Source organism: Chinchilla lanigera, unplaced genomic scaffold, assembly GCF_000276665.1.
Source record: "Chinchilla lanigera isolate Chin_1 unplaced genomic scaffold, ChiLan1.0 scaffold00041, whole genome shotgun sequence".
NCBI lineage: Eukaryota > Metazoa > Chordata > Mammalia > Rodentia > Chinchillidae > Chinchilla > Chinchilla lanigera.
The window spans coordinates 7,890,314-7,896,625 of NW_004955442.1; positions in this window are offsets into that span (position 1 = coordinate 7,890,314).

Below are 6,312 nucleotides of genomic sequence, written 5' to 3' on the forward strand. Positions count from 1 at the left end.
TATTTGTCTATTTGTTTTCCTGAGAAACTATCTTATAGATAACAATATGTAAAACAATAACCATTGATAATTTCCTACCACTTTGTCTGTAATTTGGTAAGCCCCCCCATTATTATGTTATCCTTCTTTTACTCTTTAAAATAAAAAAAAAATAATAATGCTTTCCTCTTTTAGCTTACGGGTGTTAGGTATTTTGTTCAGCGATGAGAAAATAACTATGATGCGGCATGAGTTAGAATTTGTTTAAAGTGAGTGATATATGCCGCAATGTTGAGCTTTACCTAGTGTGAATCAATTCAAGCTCAGAAACTGTAAAAGTGAGGAGGGAACTTCATTTGGATCTTGGAAATTGCAATTTTGGAAGTGCAGACTCAGAAGTTTCTGAATAAGCTCCACCCACCCCCAAACTCAGAATAAGTTGTCCCCTCCCACCAAACTCAGAATGTATGGGGATTTAAAAGCCTTTAGGAGCTGGGTGTGGTGGCGCATACCTGTAATCCCAGCAGTTGGGAGGCTGAGGCAGGAGGATCATTGTGAATTTGAGACCAGCCTGGGCTACAAAGTGAGCTCAAGGCCAGACTGAACTGCATAATGAGACGCTATCTCAGAAAGACAAAAAAAAAAAAAGAAAAAGAAAAAGAAAAGGCTTTAGGAGGAGGAGAAGACAAAGGATATTCATAGGAAAAGAAAGGTGACTGATGCAGCAGGGTTATCTTGACGCTGGGCTGCACCTGACTGCTTGAAGTCTCTCTAGTTGCAGACTTTGTTTCTAGCAGTTACAGCCAACTGAAAAGTTTGCTTGTGGCAGTTGCAACTGCATCATTTTTCAGAAGAAGTCTGTGGCCTCTGAAGACTTGGCCTAGTTCAAAAGGTCACATTCCCACCCGCATTTCAAGCACTCATACTCCCAGGCTGCAGTGTGAGATGTGTACAGGTTCTGACCCCTCACTGGTCTCCCAGTTCCATTTGGACATGGTTCTTAAATATTGCTTTCCATCATAATTTTCTTTTGGATTCCACACTAGGGCCTGTGCTTCTAGAAAACAGTGATGGTTAAGGAATCTCCCCATCCTTATGTGTTGCAGAAAATGACTTGCTGGGAAAAAATCCACCCTTCTGCATATGGCTTAGACGAGGCTGTAATACTGTTGGACCAACTTGTTGCCCTGTGACAAAGCCAGACACAGACTATCCTAATTGTCATATTAAACTATTAGTTGGACCATCTGTCCCCACTGACCAGTCTTAACAAAAGGCCAGCTAATATGACTTGGACTTATTTATTTATTTATTTATTGGGTTTTTGCTTTTGTTGTTTCAGACAAGGTCTCACTATGTATTTTAGGCTGGCCTTGAATTTGTGGCAACCTTCCTTCCTCAGCCTTCTAACTGCTGGGATTATAGGCCACCGTGGCCAGTGTGACCTGCCCATATTTTAGTCAGGCATCTCGCTTTTCCCAGCCTCTGAACATTGGTCTGCCCTTGAATTTAAGTGAGAACCTTAACCAAGCAATGGACTGTGGAATCTCCCTTTCCCCTTCACAGACCCTCGCAAAAATCTACAGGTTGAAAGCTTTCCTGTTCAAGAGTTCTATCACCTCACTCCCCATGACCAGTTATTTGCAGATGTACTATGCTTCTCCCCATGAAAGAAAACCCTTTAGCCTTCTTTCCAAGCCACTGGCAGACTTTGAGATGGCAGTTGTCTCCCTATAGCAATAAGACTCTTTGAATAAACTCTCTCCTCAGCTAAGAACAGATTTGTTTTTTATTTGACAGATCCAGGGGATTTTATTATACTACTCTTTCTGCTTTTATACATGTTTGGAAATTTCAATAATGAAAAATTTTAAAGTAATACACTTGAATATTAACATTTGAGGAAAGTTACTAAAAGGACAGAAAAATGATCAAGTCACTGTCAGAGAAGCAGATTTTCAACAGAAGGAAGGGCAGGAGAAAAAGCAGACAAAGAGAGTAATAAACATAAAAAAAGAGAAAAAGTAATAGACATTCACAATAATAGACAATTGTGCAATAATAGACATTCACAGAATCCATTACAGTGACCTGAAATAAGACAATGGTAAAACAGATCGTAAGAACCTCACTCAAATCTCCTAAGTCATGCTCAGAGCCTCCAACTCTGATATAATTTATGTTTGGGATTCCCCCTCCCCCCAGGTGCTCCAGACCTTCACAGTGAGCTACAGTCTCAGCCCTATTTTTATTTTTTGAGACAGGGTCTCACTAAGTCACTAACCAAAAACCAAAGTTTGCTTGGGTTACGCTTGAACTTGTGATCCTCCCAGAGCGCTGGGATTACAGGCATGTGCCCTCACACCTGGCATGTATGTGGGAATCTGGGTTCTGAACTAAAGAGACTTTGGTGATCTGAGTAAATCTCATTTTAGTTGAGGAAACACATTCAGAAAGGTAAAGCCACCTACTCAGAGCTATACATTAAATGAATACCTGGAAAACTGGAAAGCAGATTTTGTTCCAATCCAAACATTTTTTTCCTAGTCACCTGTGACTCCCAACTTACCAACAGTAGTCTGTAAGATCAGTCTAGAGATGTTCTCAGTCATATATGGAAGCTAAAAAGGGCAACTTCATAAAGGTAGAGAGTAGAATACCATATCTACAGGCTGGGGAGGGTAGGATGGAGGGAGGTTAAAAGGAGGTCAGAGGGGCTGGGGATTTAGCTCAGTGGCACAGCGCCTGCCTGGCAAGCACAAGGTCGTAAGTTTGATTCCCGGTACTGGAAAAAAAACAAAAAAAAAAAAAAAGGGGGTCAGGTAATAGGTAGCAAAATACAGTTAGGAGAAGTAAGTTCTACAACATAATGGATGACTATAGTTTACAGAAATTTGATATTTCGTGAAGAACTAGAAGAGAGGCATTCAAGTGTTCCAACAAAAGAAATACGTGTTTAAGGAGAGGGAAATGCTAAGTGCCCTGATTTGATCATTGTTCACTGTATGCCTGCATTGAATTTTCACACGGTACTCCATACATATGTACAATCATCACGTCAATTGAAATTATGAGGAGATATACAATTTCTTTAAAAACGTGCCCCAGTGACAGCAAAAGACCAGTATAGGGATGGGGCGCATACTCCATACTCTGTTGGTGGAAGTGTGGGCTGGTGGGGCCTTGGGAACAATTTTTCAGGATCCTACAGATATGAACGCATTGATAAAGGCCTACTGGGACATACACCAGAGTGATCATCTCCTCCACAGAGCAAGTTGGGAAACAGATTTTTTGATTTCTTAGTGCTTTGTAATTTTCTACTGGGAATATGATCACACAGTTTGATTTTTTAAAGGAATTTTTCGATCTCCATGGCCATCTCTGAGTGATTCTCTTACCCTCAGTAAATCAGTAGTTTGGGGGCTGGGGATTTAGCTCAGCGGCAAAGCGCCTGCCTGGCAAGCGCAAGGTTGTGAGTTCGGTTCCCGGTACCGGAGAAAAACAAAAACAAAAAAAAGAAAAACAAAAAACAAAAAACAAAAAAACCAAAATCAGTAGTTTGGCAATAGGGTATTTCTAATCCCCTTCAGTCCCTGCTTTCTACTTTTGCCTTTATTTTTTTGTTTTTTGTCTTTTGTATTACTATATTATCTCATTGTAATTTTCTTTTAATTTGGTCTTGGTTTCTCCAAAGGGTGGCTATAAACTGTAGGCCTGGCCAGGTAGGCCCCGTGGGTCTCTGTAGTGTACTTTTCATGTGAGACTTTGCCCAAGTGTTGAAGGCATGGCCACTAGCTGTGGGGCTAGGGGGAGGTGGTGGGGCTGAGTAGGAGTGAGATACTGGGGTGCACCTTTGAAGGGGATATATGGGGCTGAGCCCTTTCCTGTTTCTCTCTTGGCTTTCTGACTACCATAAGGTGAGTAGCCTTCTCTACCAATACTTCTAGCATGGTGTACTGCCCACCATGGCTCCAAAACAATGGGGTCAATAGGCCATGGACTGAAACCTCCGGAACCAAAAGCCAAGATAATCCTTTTCTCTTTAAAGTTGGTTATCGAAGGTATTTTGTTAGAGCAATTAAAAGCTGACATGGTGTTCCTCTCACAGGAACCTTGTTTATCCTGGTAGGTTGCCTGGTAGCTCTAATGTGACCTGATTCGTTTCCTACCAAGAGAACCCTCGTTGGGAAGTTAGATTCAGGGGTATCTGTCAGGTGAGGCACAGAGAGGCATCACAGTGAAGTATGTAATATACAGAAGCACTTTATTACTCATGGATCTGAGAGGGGTGCCTAGCAGGGCTGTTGGGAAGATCCAAAAGAAATGGAACTGAAGCCTTTATGGGGATCCAGGTATTGAAGAGGTTCCCTTCAGGAGGTCTATTTGTGAGTTTAGAGCAAGTGAACGAGTAAGTTCCATGGGATCGTGCTGTTACCAAGAAAGAGGTGGTCCCTGCAGTACATTGGTAGAGACCACGTGGTGATGGAAGCCCCCACTAGGGGGACCCAAGGGGGTTGAATATTTACTCCATAGCAACTGTAGGTGGTGGCTGCAGAGGACAGCTGTCTGAAGGGGCCACCGCGGGCCACTGGTAGGAGGTGGAGAACTGGGACCAGAAGCAAAGTTTAGGAAGCTCTGGCCTGAGAAACTCCAACTTACTTTTCTGTTGGATGTTGAGACACAAAATGATAGAATTTACTATGTTCGTCTTCCTTACAAGATGGCCTTTCATCAGGGCCCTGAGTCTCACTGGCAGAACCAGTTAAACAAGGAAAGAGAGTGAGAATGGGAGAAAGAAGAGGGACAGCAGAGGTAAGCAGGCAGGCTGCTATAAACCGCAGGGCAGTACTGCCTTCACTTTGCACAGTGAGAAAGAAATGAGTTGCTAAGCCACATTTCAGTGATGGGACTGGCTTTCAGGGTGAGAAAGGGTGCTTACAGGATAGCCTGGCAATCTACTGCCCCGCTCAATCCCCCAGAGACAGGGGGCTCTTCCTGTCAGCAAGGGAACCAATGAAGCTAGAGCCAGGAATTCCTTGTGGCGTTACACATGGCCCTGTGAGCTGACGGCCATGTACACTGCTCCTGTGTGTCCTGTGGGGAGGCTGGAGTCACCACAGGGCAGCCAGGCAGCAAGAGGAAGGCTGCTGCGGATGAGTAGGGAGAAGCTGGATTCAGGTCCGCATCTCACTCCATCAGCAGCACAGTGGACTGCGGGGAAAGCACAGAGCAGTGACAATCCTGTTACATGGGTAGGCTGAGGGCAGCTCTTACAGCAGCTGCTAGAGCTGCAGGTCCGTGAAAATCCTGGAGAGGTGGCCACAGCTTAGGTATAGGGACACAGAAAAGTACCATCACACCCACCCTGAGTCTCAGAATGGCTGAGTACACCTCTCATTGAAGACAAAAATGCCAGAGGGTTTGTTTTCCTGGAGTTTCTCGATTTCCACATAGCAAGGCAGTCAAGAACTGTGTGAATTCTGTTGGATCCATCCAATCCCTCAGGCAGTAAAGATGGTGGACCCATCCTGAGCCGAGGAACTAGAGCAGGGTTTGAATCTTGCTTCAACTTATTTGTTGGGTTTCTATGGCCTTGGTGAAGGCGTCTAAGCAACCATCTTTAAAATGGCATAAAACATCTCGTGTCATCATGTCTTGTTAAAATATGAATTGTATAAAACTATCCCAGGTCTGAAACCTCGTGGAGTTATTGCAAAACATGCACCTGTCCAGCCTGTTTCCCAAGCCTGAATCTGATTCCATGAGCTACTCACCAACTTTTCTCAGCATATTCAGTGTTCAGCTCACCAATGTGGTCCTACTGCTCAATGGAAGAATAAAGGCTTCCCACCATACTACAGGTGCAGGAAGCCTTTCTAGGCTGAGCTAATTCTCTGCACTGACTGTGCAGGAGGGGAGCACTCTGCCTCAGGCCAGCTATTTTCTGGTGTCATTAGTACCTGGCAGTTGAGAACATTATTCTTACTCCTTGAAAGGTAAGGATTAATACTGTGAGCCATCCCCTCTCAGATGTCTGCTGTCAGCCCCCTCTTATCCTGCTAACGTACAAGCTCATTGCTTTGAACTTGTCCATGTGGCCCGCTGGGGTGAGTGTAGTTTCTGTTGGTGAGGGGTTCCAGAATCTGGTCATAGAGTCAAGTCGCTGGCCTTCACTTAGTGAGTTAAGGTCTCGTGTACCTCACCTCAGGATGAACACCTTGTCTGTGTTTCAGAATCTGGCTCTTTCAGACATGTTCTGTAGAGACACGGAAGGCGGGCAAAAGAATAGCCTTATTCATGACTCTAGATGTGAACACATTCACAAAATGC